A 19,239-nucleotide genomic window follows, 5' to 3' on the forward strand; every position below is an offset into this window, starting at 1 on the left:
AAAATTCTTTTTTTGAGAATGTATTTACATCAACGTCATCACAGTAGCTTGACACCACGAATCAGTGTATTTGTGGGCTTGATAAGAGCAGTGGTGCAAGGCAAAGTGAATTTTGCATTTGACTGTTATTCACTCTTACCACTACATGTTTAATTAGTATGGATCATAAAATACACACTAATACAGTCTTAAATCGATTACTATCAAATAAAGAGATGACAAGAATTAAAATAAATCACTGTTTCAGAGGAAAGAAATATTATAAAATATTGTTAAATCCTCCTCACACATAATTTTTTTAAATTAGTCCAACTATTAATTACTACTAATTGCCATTGTTAACTAGTTACGTTATTTTGGCTTAAATGACAGCAATTATATATCAGAAAAGTAAGTAATACAAAATTTAATACAATTTCAAAGATATGCCCATTTAAATATGTTTATGTTGAAATCATAACACACAACTTATTTATTCTATGTTATTTATGGCTGTGTCCCAGGTTGTATCTCTAAAAAGTTGTTCAATCCACTTCTCTCCCAGCCCAATCCTGTTCCCTCACCCACCCAGTGTTCTCAACAGCACTGCCCACTAAACCTTCTTCACACAACTCCCAGTCCACTACTGTCTGATTCCAGGAAACCTAATGACAATAACCTACACAGAAATAGTTTCCTCCTTCATTAACTTACAGTCTAGCAGGAACAAAAAGCATCAAACATGTAATTACAAAAAACAGTCTGTAGAGAGGAAGGATTGGAATGCATAGAGGACTAGAGAAAATACAACTGGGATAGCCAATCTGGCTGGGAAGGCATCCCTGAGGAAGTCACTGCTAGTCAGTCCCCTGAGGATGAAAGGAGGACCACTTGCAAGCCCAGGTTTCTGGCATTGGAATAAGTCAGGCTGCAAACTATTTGACTACCACAGAACAGATCAGGCTGATGGCCTATTTTGTGTGGCCCCTACTATGTTTTAGACAATGTTTTACAAAATCTTAGTCAAAAGGTAGTCTTTTTTTTAATCAAGACTTTTTTTTTACCTAACAGTTGGATTTCTGGCCTCTTTGGAAAAATCAGAAATTTAGCAAGACTGGATCTAAATCCCACACTACAACCATCAACAAGACATGAGTAGCCACTGCCCCGTTTTCCGGTTCACATCATCCACAACATTCCCAACTCCTGTCCTGCACTGAGACTGAGTGTTACATGCCAGACATCTTCTTAAGTGCATGCTATGGTGTATAGTAGAATCATGCTCCCTATCAAAGTGAGAAAACAAGAGGACTGGGTGGCCATTTTCATTCAACCCATTTTACTCATTTGAGTTTGAGTTTGTAGTGTCCATCATAGATATACTCAGATAGATAGATATAGATATAATATTTTATTGAGACAGGTCTCACTCTGTTGTCCAGGCTAGAGTGCAGTGGTGCTGTCACAGTCCCTGCAGCCTCAGTCTCTGGGCTCAAGTGATCTTCCCACTCAGCCTCCCAAGTAGGTGGGACCAGGTGTAAACACCACATCTGGCTAATATTTTTTTTGGTAGAGTTGGGGTCTCACTATATTGTCCAGGCTGGTCTCAAACTCCTGGGCTCAAGTGATCCTCCCACCTCGGCCTTCTAAAGTGCCCAGATTATAGGCGTCAGCCACCATGGCTGGCCAAAACAAAGGTTTCTACATTTCAAAAGTACAGGGCATTTTTGCAGAAGAGCTATAGTTCAGAATTCTAACATCTCTGTCTCCTAACCACCTGCCTTATAGTATTTCTAAAGTCAATACTTTTCTCAGTATATTTGACCTGGCTGATCTTTTGCCAAGGTAGAGGCCTCCAGTTGGAACTGCCATTCTCCAAGCCTTATCATTTATTTCATTCAGTCCATGTCCCTGAAAGCCATGGGGTGGTAAAACAATCCAATGAAGTGCAGGAAGAAAATGTTAGCACTACTTTTTATGTTCATTTTTATCTTATAAGAAGAAATAAAATAAGATGTATAAACATTTAAATTTAGCTTGGTGTGATATCTTTGCTCCTTCCATGTGCCAGGCTGATATGGATCTAAGCTAGGTATCCTATCTCACTTTTTCAACTTCAGTACATTGTGGTATGTTGCAGTTTACATTTGCCAAGTTGGTGAAGTGATTGCTCAAAGTTCAATTTAGTGGTAAAAATGGGACCATAATCAAAATCTCAGATGACTATATCCAAATATACTGTATTGAGTCTTTCCAGTTTGGGGATCCATGCCACTTTCTCCCAGTTCTTTCAAGGGTTGTAGCTTTTTCTCCCTTAGGAAGCTGTCGCAACTTTGTTCTTCCCAGTAAATAGCATCATCTTCCAGTCTTTCACTAGTTAAGAAAGACTTTCCTTAAATATAGCAATCCCTCTGGGAATTGGCCTTTCACCTCTCTGACCAGCTTGGATAAGATTCTGTGTAAAGTCATCTCCTTTCTCTTCTTAAGAAAGTAGCTATCACCTCTCGTTTTTGCTTTGAGTTCACACAGAACTGAGTTTAGCTCCTTATTTCACTACATGTTCTTGGTCAAGTTATTTAACCTCGCAAAGCCTCTGCTATCTTATCTAAAAACTAAATTTTTCAAGGTGGCTGAGGGGTTATGTAAAGTATCTAGCACTTTATAGACTACATCATCAACAACAAAATAAGTCTCATAGCAAGGCAAGACTTACCTGCTATGGTATTCTAATGTCACTTTTATTTAGTCTTGGACATTTACCTTGTTCCCGGAATAATTATTAGAGAGAGAGAGACTGGCTTTAACTGAACCCAAATAACACAAAAATACTTACAAATATCCAGCTTTTACCTGGTTGGCCATTAAAAGATAACAAGAGCTCAGAATGAATCTTTCTGTGGCTCACTAGATTCTAAAAGCATTAAAATACAGTATTAAATTTTTTGCTTCTGGTTCCCACCTGCTCAGCTTGCATCTTATTTCCTTGACAACAGGTTTAAAAGAAAGACAGCAATGAGCAATGGAATGTCTGGGACAGATTTTCGGACACAGAAGATAAACTTGCACGTATATCGGCCTGCGTCTCATTCTGATCTCCACAGTAAAAGTACATTCCTTTGGTTTATCCTCACTCGATCTTTTCCATTTCCCCACTGAGGACTGATCAGACCTACTTCAGCCATACCCTTGACGGCGAAATGAATTCCACCGTCCTTTTCAGTGAGGTGTCATTTGTCAACTGGAATAAGGACTTCGATTGTAAGGAGGAAGCCCTTAATATTGATAGACAACCTCCAGCTATCAACACCTCACTCTTGCCCTGTGCCAGATGCCCCCTGCCCAGCTAGCTAGGTGTCAGAGGTAGCATTCCTCTTGGAGGATTCAATACCCTCCTTGGCGATCCCTTGACTCTGTTTGATGACTTTCATTATTTATCTCTGGATTTTGAGGAAATTGAGAGTTTTAAGCTTACTGGGGGTAGGGGTAGAGGAGCAACTAATTGGATGCTGCTCAGCGGTAACAAAGAAATGGATTGAGTATCACCTTATTTGTTTCAATGCCTGCTACTCCACAACATACTGTACCCTCTGGTTGGGTTTGCTGACCTCCTGGACCTCATTCACACTTTTACTTGTTAAAATAACAGTTGCAAAGCAAATACTCAAGTTCACACACAGTCACAGACACACACATACACACACACACCACACACACACACAATGAAATGATAGAACATTGTTAATATTCTTAGAAGCTCATTCTCTGCCCTTCTCTTCACTTCCTTTCTCTTCCCCAGAAGTAATTACTGTCCTAACTTTTGTGATAATCATTATTAATAGTTTTTATTATTTACATGTTATTCCTTAACAACGTAGCTTGATTTTGCATTTGAATTTTATAGAAGTAGAATAATATCATTTTTCCCCTGTGATGTGTATGTTTCACTCCATATTCTGTTTGTGAGATTTCTCACATTGACATGTAGGCATAATTAGTAAATCTTCTCTGCTGTACAGTAATCCATTGTATCACTTTACTATTTTGCAATTTCTTGTGTCTATCTTACTGCTGGTGGACACGTTTTTCTCCATGTGCACTTTGCTCTATTTGTCCCAGCCTAGAAAACTCTTTTCTTTCCCCCATGTATTCAGTTCTCCTCAAATACTGACTATTGCTCTTCCTGATTATTCCTAATGTCTAGTTCACAGTCCATTTTCTGAATTGCTAATGCATACATTGATTAATCAGTCAAATACTTTGAGTATTTAGTTCTACAAATTTAGACTCAATACTCCAGTTTAATATTCAGTATAACTCACAAATCTTTTCTTTTACCAACACTGTCACTATAATATTGTTCAATTAGTATTTGTTAATCTTTGGTTGAGAATAACAATAACGATAATAATAATAATAGTAGTAGCAGTAATAGCTAACACTTATTGCCTACTTATCATGTGCCAGGCACTGTCTATCTAGAGCTTTAGAAGTGTTAATTTATTTAATCCTTATAAGGATACTATGAAATAGGTAATACTACATTTATCCTCACTTTACAGACAAGAAAACTAAGGCCAGAGAAATTATATAATGTGCTCAAAGTCATACAGTTAGTAAATGTTAAAATAGAAGGGATGATAGAAACTTAAATATGGTCAACTCCATTACTCTGTAGCAATTTTAGAAATGTATAATTATAAATAATAACGGTCAATACTAACAACTATTTCTTGTTCTGTATTCCCAAATACTGAATTCAATCTATTATGTGATCTTAATTCTCACCCAAAATTTATGATGAGTGCTATTTTTCCAATTTAAAAGTGAAGAAAATGAGGCTCATAGGGATTGAGTAATTTATCTAAATAGCTGGTAAGTGACAGGCTGGGATTTGAACCTAAATACTGTATTTCCAATCCTAACATCTGTGCCCTGCTGTAATACCATGCTGCCTCTCTGTAGGTTCACCAGCGCTGTGATGTTGATGCTTTTCCTTGTTAAATTCTAATTTTTTTTCTTTATTACTTCTCATTACAGGATATGATGGGAAACAAAAGCTAAGAAGTTTGATTTTTCAAATTGTAATGACGTTCAGAAAAAAAAAGTCATCACTGGTTGAAGTGACAGCAGAGGATGCACCATGGGAATTTTTTTATCCATATTATCCTGTTCTCTGTGTCACCGTAAGTGACTGGATATAGCACAGAAAGAAAAATAGAATGTGGCTAATAGCCCTGTTCAGAAAACTCATTGGCAAATATCAAGACATTCTCTTCTCCCATCAGTCCTTCAGATGACTCACTTCTTCTTATTTCCTGAGTAGAAGGTATCAATTAGATCTCTCTCTGTTCTCTCTGCCACTACATTCATTGCTCTAACTATTGAAAGCGAACAATATTTTTTGAACCATTGTGTGGTAAGTACAATTACAATCACAATTCAATATTACTTTCATAGTTTATAACATAATAATTAAAATCTTATACTTTTAGTAAGAACGATCAAATGTAGCTAAATCTTAGCCCACAAAATGGTACATACCTGGTTTTTGTTTTGTTTTGTTGCTTATATTACTGCAAAGTAATTTGTAAGCTGAGAGAATCGAGGTGCCACTTGACAAGCTCCTTTATGAATCATCTGTGAAGTTTAAAAGTTAATATTAAAAAAAAAGTCTCCAGAGAAATGACCAGAGGATGGTACAAGTTTAAAAATCTAGAGATATAGATGCACTTTTTTCTATTTACTTTAATTTCTAAACAGTAAAATTTACCCTTTTTGGTGAATGGTTCTATGGGTTTTGACAAAAGCATGGAGTTGTTTCTCTACCAACACAAACAATACACAAAAATGGTTTCATCAACCCCACCCCAAATTCCTCGAGTTATACTTCTGGGCTCCTGGCTACCACGGGTCAGTTCTCATTCCCTATTGTTTCACTTCTCCAGAATATCATATAGATGGAATTGCATGGAATATCATGTTTTGAATCTGGTTTAATCTCAGCATAATGAATTTGAGATTAATTCATGTTGATGTGTTTTATTGATGAGTAAAATTGGTATATGGTACATTGCATGGATGTACCACCGCTTGTTTATCGATTCTCCAGGTGAGGGACATTCATATTATTTGCAGTTTTTGGTGAGTAGGAACATTTATAAAACATTCACATACAGTTTTTTAGGTAAATGTCAGTGTTTTTGTCACTTAGTTAAATGACTATGAGTGGAATGATGGATTGTAATGTGTAAATGTATGTTTAATTTTATAAGTAATTGCTAAACTGTTTTCCCAGGGTACTAGTTTGCATTATCATAGCTATGTATAAGACATCCATTTGCTCCATACCCTTCCAGTGCACATGGAATGGCCAGTCTCTGATTTCAGCCATTCCGATCTATAAGTAGTGATGCTATATTGCAGTTTTAATTTGCATAGCCCTAATGACCAATTATGTTGAACATATTTTCATGTGTTTATTTGTCATCTGTTTACCTTCTTTGATGAACTGTCTGTTCAAATCTTTTGGCCATTTAAAAATCGGATTGTTTTCTTGTTTTTGAGTTTTAAGAGTTCATATATATTCTGGATCCAAAGCCTTTGTCAGATATGAGATTTTCAAAATAATTTCTCCATCTCTATGGCTTGTGTTTTCCTTTTCTTAACAGTGTCATTTACACTGTAAAAATGTTTAATATTGGTGAAGCTCAATGTCCATTTTTTAATGAATGGTTATTTCTTTGTATTGTGTCTGGAATTTTCACCCAAATTTAAAATTAGGACACAACGATTTTCTCCTATGTTTTCTTCCAAAATGTTAATAATTTTGTCTTTTACATATATGTCTATGGTACAATTTAAGGTAAAATGGATATCAAGCATTGGATATAGGTCAAGGTGAATTATTTTGGCATATACATGGCTGAGTGTTAGAATGGACTTGCTGAAAAGATTATTTTTCAGACCTCATCCAGCTAAAACAAAAATTATTTTTTTGCCTTAACATCTTTGGCAAAAATCATTTTACCATATATGTATGGGTCTATATTTAGACTCTCTTCAGTTCTATTGATCTATTTACATGTTCTTTCATAAATACCACAGTCTTGAGCATTGCAGCTTTAAAGAAAGCTTTGAAATCAGGTAGTGTTGGTATTGCAATACTCTTCTTCTCTTTTTCTTGCTCTGTCACCAGGCTGGAGTGCAGTGTCACAATCATGGCTCACTCCACCTCCCCGATTCAAGTGATTCTGCTGCCTCAGCCCCCTGAGTGGTTGGGACTATGGGCATGCACCACCACACCCAGCCTATTTTTGTATTTTTAGTAGAGATGGGGTTTCATCATGTTGGCCAGGATGGTCTCTATCTCTGGATCTCGTGATCTGCCCACCTCAGCCTCCCAAAGTGCAACATTATTCTTCTTAAAAATTGTTTGTCTATTCTAGATCCTTTGCCTTTCCATATACATTTTAAAATTAGTTTGTCAAGATCTTCAAAATGTTATGATAGAATATAGATTAGAATTGCATTGAATTTATAAATCAATTTGGAAAGCATTGACATCTTAATATTTAATTTTTAAATCCATAAACACAGGATATATATTTAGGCCTTCTTTGAATTCTTTCACAAATAATTCATAGTTTTCAGCATATAGATGCTGCATATATTTTGCTAGACTTATACCTAAGCATTTTTTTGGTTTGGTTTTCAGTGTTATTGTATTTTGTTTTGTTTTCAGTGTTATTGTAAATGATACATTTAAGTTTTTTAAATTTCTAATCCTTCATTGATAGTATATAGAAGTAAAATGGATTTTTATATATTGACCTAGTATCTTACAACTTGATAAACTCATTTAAATAAGTACAGTTAGGTTTATTCCTTTCCAGCCTGTACACATTTTATTTCTTTTTCCTGTCTTCTTGTATTGACAAAGACATCCAGAAAAATCTTGAATAAGCATTACGTCAGCAGATATTGTTACTTCTTCTCAACCTTAGAGGAAAAGCATTCAGTTGTTTGCCATTATTATGTTAGCTGTAGTATTAGTATTTGCCATTTATCAAGTTAAGGAAGTTTCCTGCTATTCCTAGTTTGTTGTGAAATTTTATAATGAATTGGTGTTGAATGTTCCAAGTGCTCTTCGTATAACTACCAAGAAGATTATATGGTTTTCATTTTTCACTCTGTGAATTATATTGATTGAATATTGCATGTTGAAATGGCCATACACTCCTGGAATAAACCCTAGTTGGTCATATATTATCCTTCTGTATGTTGCTGGATTTGTTAATATACTGTTGAGGATTTTTGAGATAAGCTTCATGAGAGACACTGGTCTGTTGTGTCCTCTTGTAATGTTTTTGTCTGGCTTTGGTATTTGACAAGAAATAACTAATTGATCAGAGCACAACTGAAGGAGATGGAGACACAAAAAACCCTTCAAAAAAATCAATAAATCCAGAAGCTGATTTTTTGAAAAGATCAACAAAATAGATAGACTGCTAGCCAGACTAATAAAGAAGAAAAGAGAGAAAAATCAAATAGACACAATAAAAAAAAGATAAAGGGGATATCACCACTGATACCACAGAAATACAAACTATCATCAGAGAATACTATAAACACCTCTACGCAAATAAACTAGAAAACCTAGAAGAAATGGATAAATTCCTAGACACATAAACCAGGAAGAAGCTGATTCCCTGAATACACCAACAACAAGTTCTAAAATTGAGACAATAATTAACAGCTTATCAGCCAAAAAAAGCCCAGGACCAGAAGGATTCAGAGCAGAATTCTACCAGAGGCACAAAGAGGAGCTGGTATCGTTCCTTCTGAAACTATTCCAAACAATAGAAAAAGAGGGACTCCTACCTGACTCATTTGATGAGGCACCATCATTCTGACACCAAAACCTGGCAGAGATACAACAAAAAAAGAAAATTTCAGGGCCAATATCCCAGATGAACATAGATGCAAAAATCCTCAATAAATATAGCAAGTCAAAACCAGCAGCACATCAAAAGTTTATCCACCATGGTCAAGTTGGCTTCATCCCTGTGATGCAGGGCTGGTTCAACATATGCAAATCAATAAATGTAATCCATCACATAAACAGAATCAATGACAAAAACCACATGATTATCTCAATAGATGCAGAAAAGGTCTTTGATAAAATTCAACAGCCCTTCATGCTAAAAACTCTCAATAAAGTAGATACTGATGGAACATATCTCAAAATAATAAGGGCTATTTATGAAAAACCCACAACCAATATCATACTGAAGGGCAAAAGCTGGAAGCATTCCCTTTGAAAACCAGCACAAGATAAGGATGTCCTCTCTCACCACTCCTAAATAGTATTGGAAGTTCTTGTCAGGGCAATCAGGCGAGAGAAAGAAAAAAAGGATATTCAAATAGGAAGAAAGGAAGTCAAATTGTCTCTGTTTGCAGATGACTTGATTGATTATTTAGAAAACCCCATTGTCTCAACCTCAAATCTCCCAAAGCTGATAAGCAATTTCAGCAGAGTCTCAGGATACAAAATCAATGTGCAAAAATCACAATCATTCCTATACACCAATAATAGACAAACAGGGAGCCAAATCATGAGTGAACTCCTATTCACAATTGTTACAAGGAGAATAAAATACCTAGGAATACAACTTACAAGGGATGTGAAGGACCTCTTCAAGGAGAACTACAAACCACTGCTCAAGGAAATAAGAAAAGACACAAACAAATGGAGAACATTCCATGCTAATGAATAGGAAGAATCAATATCATAAAAATGGCCATAATGCCCAAAGTAATTTATAGATTCAGTGCTATCCCCCATCAAGCTACCATTGACTTTCTTCATAGAATTAGAAAAAACGACTTTAAATTTCATATGGAACCAAAAAAGAGCCTGTATACCCAAGCAAGAAGAATAAAGCTGGAAGCATCACACTACCTGACTTCAAACTATACTACAAGGCTACAGTAACAAAAACAGCATGGGACCGGTAACAAAACAGATATATAAACCAATGGAACAGAACAAAGTCCTCAGAAATCATGCCACCCATCTACAATCATCTGATCTTTGGCAAACCTGACAAAAACAAGCAATGGGGAAAGGATTCCCTATTTAATAAATGGTGTGGAGAAAACTGGCTAGCCATATGCACAAAACTGAAACTAGGCCCCTTCCTTATACCTTATACAAAAATTAACTCCAGAAGGATTAAAGACTTAAATGTAACACCTAAAACCATAAAAACCCTAGAAGAAAACCTAGGCAATACCATTCAGGACATGGGCATGGGCAAAGACTTCATGACTAAAACACCAAAGGAATGGCCACCAAAGCCAAAATTGACAAATGGGACATAATTAAAATAAAATGCTTCTGTATAGCAAAAGAAACTATCATCAGAGTGAACAGGCAACCTACAGAATAGGAGAAATTTTTGCAATCTATCCATCTGAGAAAGGGCTAATATCCAAAATCTACAAAGAACATAAACAAATTTACAAGCAAAAAACAAAGAACCCCATCAAAAAGTGGGCAAAGGATATGAACAGGCACTTCTCAAAAGAAGACATTTATGCAGCCAACAAACACACGAAAAAAAGCTCATCATCACTGGTCATCAGAGAAATGCAAATCAAAACCACAAGGAGATACCATCTCATGCCAGTTACAATGGCAATCATTAAAAAGTCAGGAACCAACCGATATTAGAGAAAATGTGGAGAAATAGGAAAGCTGTTACACTGTTGGTGGGAGTGTAAATTAGTTCAGCCATTTTGGAAGACAGTATGGTGATTCCTCAAGGATCTAGAACCAGAAATACCATTTGACCCACCAATCCCATTACTGGGTATATACCCAAAGGATTATAAATTATTCTACTATAAAGACACATGTACATGTATGTTTATTGCAGCACTGTTGATAATAGCAAAAACTTGGAACCAACCCAAATGCCCATCAATGATAGACTGGATAAAGAAAATGTGGCACATAGACACAACGGAATACTATGCAGCCATAAAAATGGATGAGTTCATGTCCTTTGTAGGGACACAGATGAAGCTGGCAATCATCATTCTCAGCAAACTAACATAGGAACAGAAAACCAAACACTGCATGTTCTCACTCATAAGTGGAAGTTGAACAATGAACACATGGACACAGAGAGGAATACATCACACACTGGGGCCTGTTGGAGGGTGGTGGGGCTAGGGGAGGGATAGAATTAGGAAAAAATACCTAATGTAGATTACGGGTTGATCGATGCAGCAAACCACTATGGCACATGTATACCTATGTAACAAACCTGCACGTTCTGCACATGTATTCCAGAACTTAAAGTATAATAAATAATAATAACTAATTAATTGAATCAAATTACGGAAATTTCAGGAGGTGATATCAAATGTTTTCTAGATGTCCTTTAAAATTGGTGATTGACTCATACACTCACATTGACTTGAGAAAAATAAAATAGGACTCAAAAAAAAGATTCAAGCATCTAAGCTATTAACATTAAATTGTTTATTTACCCTAGTATGTATGATAAATGCCAAGAGAAATGAGTTAGAAAATGCCCAATGCCCATCTTCTTTCTTGAGGTTCCAAACTTATGACTAAGTTATTTCTGTAAGTCCAGGACCAATTTCTGCTTCCCTAATGTTTAAAGCAATACTATTACTGTACAGGATTCAAAAAAAGATTGATCTGTATTTTAAGGCATAGCTATAAGTATCCAATTCTGATGTAATAAAATAAAAATGGCAGAATAAAAGAAGTCCTAATAAATATTTTTTAAACCTCCACTTTTTTTTTAATCAAGATTTTTTACACAGATAGATAGAAATTTACCTTGAGGTCCTCTAAAATCAGATTAATTTTTCTATCCTCTTATTACCATTTAAGTATCCTCAAAGTAACTGTATACTGCCCTGTCAAAACACCTTCTCTAACACACCACCTAAAGTTAGGGCAATTGCATATTCCAGCTTAGATGGCAACTTATAATGCCGCTCTGTTTAAAATGAATTTGAATCAAAGCTATCAGTATAAAATCAAACATTCATTAGAACAAGTACTAGCTAAGCAATACTAAATGCATAGCAATTGAGAGACAAAAATAAGTAATGCCTTATGCTTTTAAGAAAATAACACCACGAGATAATGTATATAAATACTATCAACAAGATGAATTTTTTTTAAGTTATATTACTTATATTCTTAAAAGAGTATAACTGAAAGAAGAAAGTTTCTTATAAGCTAGTCTTTTAGAAGTATAAGAACCAAAAGCATGTCTGTTTTGGCCCTTACGCTATGCTTGGTACCTACCACAGTGCTTAGAATATAATGGGTACTACATAAATATTTGTCTGCTGACTATAAGCCTAGTGGTTAAGCACATGGGCTTGGAAGTGAGACAGAGGTGGGTCAAAATCCTGCCTCATCCAGGTAGATAGGTACTAAGACTTTCGTTAAAAGCAATTTATCCAGTTTATTCTAACTTCTAAGTAATAAGACATGAATTCAAAAGACTTCTATTTCTGAAAATCAAATCTATTCTAAAAAGTTAAAATTACCACCAATGAAAATTGCGAAAGGTTATGTATTAGGCTTTGAAGGCAGGTCACAAAGGAGAGTTTCAGTGGAGCATGTTATATAAACAATTATCTGTACGAAAGGACACGTCAAAGAGGACGATACTTTGGGATACGTAAACTCCAGCATATTTGTTTAAATTCAGTTTCAGTCACTAATGGCAGAAGACTAAATTTAATAAAAAGTGGAATTATGTATCAAAAGCCTTATAAATGTTTTTCATTAATTCAACCTCTGAGAATCTATTCTAAATCAAAATCCAGAGAAATTCATTGAATTTCTTGAAACAATTAAAATGAAAGGAAGAACCCAATGTCTAACTATAGAAAAATTATAGTAAATTATACTACCTCAATGTCATTTACTATAATTATGAGAAATTTTTACAAGGAAAACTGTTTTGTTACATTGTAAAACCAGAAGCATAAAAAAAATTACATAGTAGTCATTCGACTATATAAAAACCTGTGTAAACCAAAACCAAAACAAAAAAAATTAAAAAAAGATTTAAAAAAAACAACCTATGTAGAAATTGTACTGAAACTTTCTCAACTTTTCCAAAAACAGATTTTCAGATGAGATAAAAATAAGAGACTAATTCTTCAGGTAAGAGGAGCAAATAAAAAACTACAAACTAGTTTAAAGTTAACAGACGGTTTAAAATATATTAGGTAAACAAAATAAATGTTAAGACATTAATTTAATAAAAAGGAGAATTCAAGGAAGAAAGCACTAAATAGAAAAAAGATACACACACACGTTTCTCAGAGGGAAAAGGATAACAAAAGCTATTGCAATTATTAAACAGAGTATGTTATTAAAAATGATAAAAATATGAAAAAGCACTTAAAATTTAAAGCAAAAATAAATGATAAAATGAAAATTTCAAACAAAAGGTCAAAAGGCAAAGTTGAGACTTGCAGTTGCTTCCCTGACATTAAAGATGTTGGAGGTCATCTCACCTATCTTCACAAGAGAAGAGCTGAACAAACTGAAAATCAATGACTTTTCTTAGATCCCTCAAAGAATTGAAGCCATAGGACAAACCACCATCCTAAAAAAACTGGAGAGGCCGGGCGCGGTGGCTCATGCCTGTAATCCCAGTACTTTGGGAGGCCGAGGCGGGTGGATCACGAGGTCAAGAGATCGAGACCATCCTGGTCAACATGGTGAAACCCCGTCTCTACTAAAAATACAAAAAATCAGCTGGGCGTGGTGGCGCGTGCCTATAATCCCAGTTTCTCAGGAGGCTGAGGGAGGAGAATTGCTTGAACCCAGAAGGCAGAGGTTGCAGTAAGCCGAGATTGCTGTAAGCCAAGATCGCATCACTGCACTCTAGCCTGGTGCCTGGACAGAACAAGACTCTGTTTCAAAAAAAAAAAAAATTACTCAATTCCAGACCCTTCCTTCCGGTCTTCCTATCACACATAATGGGGAGAAAGGTTGAAGAGCATTTGTGAAAGTCACAGCCTAAGGGCAAAGGCCCACTAAAAAACCGAGACTTCATAGGATTATATAATGTTTCCACTATCTCTGTGCTTATCATCATATCAATAGGACTCCCATATGACAACACTGAATTACTGCCAAAAGAATTGCAAGAATTAGTCTTTACTTAAGAAAGAGTTTTTAGGGAAATTCAAAGATAACAAGGTAGATAAAACAAAATCATTGTAAAATATTGAAGCCTCTGACATGTACAACTATAGCAAACAGTAGACACAACCCAACTTCTAGCCAGATAATCATAAAACCTCAGACTAAAGGCCTATCTACCTCACTTCCTATTCTGAGATTTCTCATGTACAGCTTTCAACAAAAAATGCAACAATCTTGCATGTTCTTCACATGTACCCCAAAACCTAAAATGCAATAAAAAAAAATATTACAAGTCATGCTAACAGACAAGGGAACAAAAAGCAATCTGAACAGAAGAAACAAGCATCAGAAATAGACACAGATGAGTAAAGATTTTGTGATTAACAGACTGAGAATTTAAAATAACAATGATTAATATGCTTAGGGCTCTAATTTTTTTTAAAAGTGGACAACTTGCAAGGACAGATGCATAGTGTAAGCCAAGAGATGGAAACTCTAAGAATCTAAAGAAAATGTTAGAAATAAAGAAACTCCGTAACAGAAATGAAGTAGACTGGGAATGACCAAAACAAAATAATGAGTGAGATAAGATGTGTCAAAAGAACCTATAAACAGAGATCTTTCTATGATCATTTGCTATATGACAGAGATAGGGTTGCAAAGCACCCATACCTCACTTTATATGCAAAGTCAATTCCAGGTAGATTTCACAGCCACATGTGAAAGGCAAACTATAAAACTTTTAGAAACCAAGATAGAATATTTTTATGGCCTCATGTTGGAAAAGATTTCTTAGATAAAACACAGAAAGTACATATCAAAGGAACAGTTTAATAAATATGACTGCTAAAATTAAGAACTTGTATTTATGAAAAGTCCCCATAAAGAAAGTGAAAGATAGACATTGGCAAAATATATAAACAATGAAGAATCAGTAATGTATAAAGAATATTATGGAACTACCATTTGATCCAGCAATCCTATCACTGGGTATATGCCCAAAGGAAAATAAATTGTTCTACCAGAAAGATGCATAAACTAGTACATTCATTGCAGCACTATTCACAATAGCGAAGACCTGGAATCAACCCAGGTGCCTATTAACAGTGAATTTGATAAAGAAAATGTGGTATATATACACCATGTAATACTATGCCATCATAATAAGGAATAAAATTGTATCGTTTGCAGCAACATGGATGCAGATGTAAGCCACTGCCCTAAGCAAATCAAAACAGGAACAGAAAACCAAATGCTGCATGTTTTTACTTATAAGTGAGAGCTAAACACTGGGTACATATGGACACAAAGATGGGAACAATAGACACTGGGAACTCCTAGAGGAGAGAGAGAAAAGAGGGGAAAGGCTGAAAAGCTACCTACTGGGAATTATGCTCCCTACCTGAGTGATGGGATCACTCAAATCCCAAACCTAAATGTCACATAATATACCTATGTAACAAACCTGCACGTGTCCCTAAACTTAAAAGTTGAAATTATATTAAAAAGAATATTGCAATTCATTTTTCAAAAGACAACCTAATAAGAAAATGGAAAAAAATGAAATTCACAGAAGCATGAACCATATAACAAAGGATGTTCAATCTATTGACAAACCAAGGGATGCAAATTAAAATCACAGTGAGATAACATTTACATCTACCAATCCATTTGAAACTACTGTCACAAGGCAGAAATCCATGTCAATACTGGTAGGAGCAGGACTGTGCAACTTCTAGAAGTAGAGATTTGAGTGACCATGTCCACTGCCCAGTGAGCCCAGCTGCAATATTGCTTTGTGACAGTTTAAAAATTGTGAAAAACAATGGGTCTATGTCATATGCTGGACAAGCTGAACACAGCAAAACCCTGCAAGGAATCCTTCTCATTGTGGTTTATGTGCATGCCATCTTCTGAAGTTGTGCAGAACAAACATAGGAATTTGCAGGGTCCTGGCATATGCTTGAAATGTCAATTTCTGGATTCTACCTTCTCAAGGCCTGCACTCCTGAAGTGGGAAACTCCCCAAAATACAGGAAAGGGGGTCAAAATTGTTGGGTGGCTGTTAAAGGCTGAATTGTGTCCCTCCAAAATTCCTATGTTAAAGCCCTAAACCTCAGTGCCTCAGAATGTAACTGTATTTGAAGATAGGGCCTTTAGAGAGAAGATTAAGTGAAAATAAGTCTGTTAGGGTGGGCTGTATTCCAATTTGCCTGGTGTCCCTGTAAGAAGAAGAAATTTGTTCTATGAGGGGACACCAAGCATTTGTGTGCACAGGCAAAAAAGCCATGTGAGGACACAGCATGAAGGAGGCCATCTGCAAGCCAAGGAGAGAAAAAACCAAATCTATGGACATCTTAATGTTGTTCAATTGTGAGAAAACAAATTGCTGTTGCTTAAGCCACCCAATCCGTGGCATTTTGTTATGGCAGCCCTAGCAAACTAACACAGTGACCAAAAAAAACAAGTGTTCTCTAAAACTACTCACAAGAGAAAAATAAAAGGTAGTATTATAAAAATTATTAGTCAAATAATTTTTAATCAAATCAAGTACATTATCAAATAGATAATCAAATCAAAATAGTGATTACTTCTGGAGAGATTTGCCTAGGATGTTGTAAATTAGCGGTACCAGGGACTTTTTGGTACCAAGGACTGGTTTCACAGATGGGGGTGGAGATGGTATGGTTTCAGGATGAAGCTGTTCCACCTCAGATGATCAAATATTAGATTCTCATAAGGAGCGTACAACCTAGATCCCTCACATGCACAATTCACAATAGGGTTCGCACTCCTATGAGAATCTAATACTGCCGCTGATCTGACAGGAGGCAGAGAGAGCTCAGGCGGTAATGCTCCCTCACCCTCCGCTCACCTTTTGCTGCGCAGTCCAGTTCCTAACAGGCCACCAACTGGTAGTGGTCCTGGGCAGGGATTGGGGACCCCTGTGGTAAATTATCTATATCTTGATTTGGGTAGCTGTTACACAAGTGTGTGTTTGTGTCTATGTGTGTGTAAATGTGTACAATTTTGTGGTGTTATTTGTATACATTTTAGGTTTGCATACTTTACCATGTGTATGTTTTACCTCAAATAAAAAGTAAATTTTTAAGAACTACCACAAACAAAGTGAGTGGGTCACTTAAGGTCAGGAGTTTGAGACCAGCCTGGCCAACATGGTGAAACCCTGTTTCTACTAAAAATACAAAAATTAGCCAGGTGTGGTGGTGCACGCCTGTAATCCCAGCTACTCAGGTGGCTGAGGCAGGAGAATCGCTTTAATGTGGGAGGTGGAGGTTGCAGTGAGCTGAGATCATGCTACTACACTCCAGTCTGGGTGACACTGAGACTCTGTCTCAAAAGAAAAAAAAGTGGCTGGGCGCGGTGGCTCATGCCTATAATCCCAGCACTTTGGGAGGCCAAGGCGGGCAGATCATTTTTTCTCACAAAAAATGAGCTAGCTACCTTTCCTTTCCCTGAAAATGTGGAATCGCTGAGCTGGGAGATGAATAGAAATAGTTTAAACCCTGATTAGTAAAGGTCTTGCCATGATTTTTCAGAACAGGAGTTTCAATGGTGTTATAGCCCTAACTGTTAGAAAGTTCTCATCAATTGCTTCTAACAAATGGTTCTAATTCTGTCCTCTTGGGCCACATAGAGCATATTTAATCCTTCCTTCCTATCTAAACCCTTCAACTATTTGAAAAGTTTTTAGTTCCCCTAAGGTCTTCTCAAGGCTAAATATCCCCAGATTTTTCAAATGTTTCTTATAGGTCATGATTTTGAGCCTCCTCAACTCAGATGCCAACCTTCAGACACACTCCCTTTCTTCAGAGAATAAGTGAATGAGAAAACCTTATTGATCATCCAACAAAAGAAGAAAAGCCAGTGATAACATTAATTCTCAGACTCGGTACTATTTATCAGAAAAGAGTTGGGTATGGTTTTTTTTTCATATTAAAAGGTGAATTTAAATAAAATAATTTTTAGTTTTTGTGGGTACATAGTAGGTATGTAAATTTATGGGATAGATGAGATGTTTTGTTACAGGCATACAATGAGTAATAATCACATCATGGAGAATGGGGTATCTATCCCCTCAAACATTTATCCTTTCTGTTATGAACAATCCAATTATACTCTTCTAGTTATTTTAAAATATACACTCAAGTTATTATTGAGTATAGTCACTCTGTTGTGCTATCAAATACTAGGTCTTACTCATTCTGAAAAGTGAATCTCTAAGAACTGTTCTTCCAGCATCCAGAAAATTCTAGTTTAGGGATAAACTTTACTAAATTATTTTATTCCTGAATGTGTGGGGACAATATAGATTAGTATTAAAGGGCATAGGCTCTGGAATGAGACTCTCTGGGTTCAAATCCTTTTGTACTGTTTACCAGCTTTATGACCTTGAGCTCATTCAGTGTTTGCTTCCTTCTCAATAAACTGGATAGGAATAATAGTAACTATCTCATAGGTTATTGAGAATTAAATAGGATAATGTATGGAAAGCACTTAAGTCACAGTGCCTGACACATGGTAAAGTCTTGATAATCTTAAGTAAAATCATTTATATACATTCTCAAAGTTATTTACAAATCTATTTCAAAATAAATCTATTTATGATGACTGCACCTAAATATAGTAGACGATAGCAACTAGATCTGCAAGTAAAATGATAATACAGTCGTTTTTTTTGCAATATTTCATTTCCCAATGCTAAATGCATGAGTTGATATACAAACTGTTCTTTTACTAATTCAAGTCAGTGGATCCAGAACTTTACTGTGAAGGACACTGATAAATGGGGCATGTGACACAATTCATTAACTTGAATATTCTAGGGGAGAAATGATGAGGGCTTGATTAGTACAGACAAGGCAGTAGCTTTATAACAATAAAAACTAACACTTTTGGCCAGGCGCGGTGGCTCAAGCCTGTAATCCCAGCACTTTGGGAGGCCGAGGCGGGTGGATCACGAGGTCAAGAGATCGAGACCATCCTGGTCAACATGGTGAAACCCCGTCTCTACTAAA

At 35.9% G+C, this 19,239-nt stretch overlaps 1 long non-coding RNA gene across 1 annotated transcript in view; it reads right to left on the reverse strand.

Annotated features, from left to right (window-relative positions):
- Positions 1–3,891: 3,891 nt before the first annotated feature.
- LOC119471316 overlaps positions 3,892–19,239 on the reverse strand; it is a 21,051-nt gene continuing 5,703 nt past the window's right edge. The window contains exons 2-3 of the long non-coding RNA XR_005200348.1: positions 8,860–8,900; positions 3,892–5,616 (exon numbers count right to left, since the gene is read on the reverse strand). This is a non-coding gene — a long non-coding RNA (uncharacterized LOC119471316). The remainder of the gene's footprint in view (positions 5,617–8,859; positions 8,901–19,239) is intronic.

This window comes from Cebus imitator, unplaced genomic scaffold (assembly GCF_001604975.1).
Source record: "Cebus imitator isolate Cc_AM_T3 unplaced genomic scaffold, Cebus_imitator-1.0 Scaffold56, whole genome shotgun sequence".
Lineage (NCBI taxonomy): Eukaryota > Metazoa > Chordata > Mammalia > Primates > Cebidae > Cebus > Cebus imitator.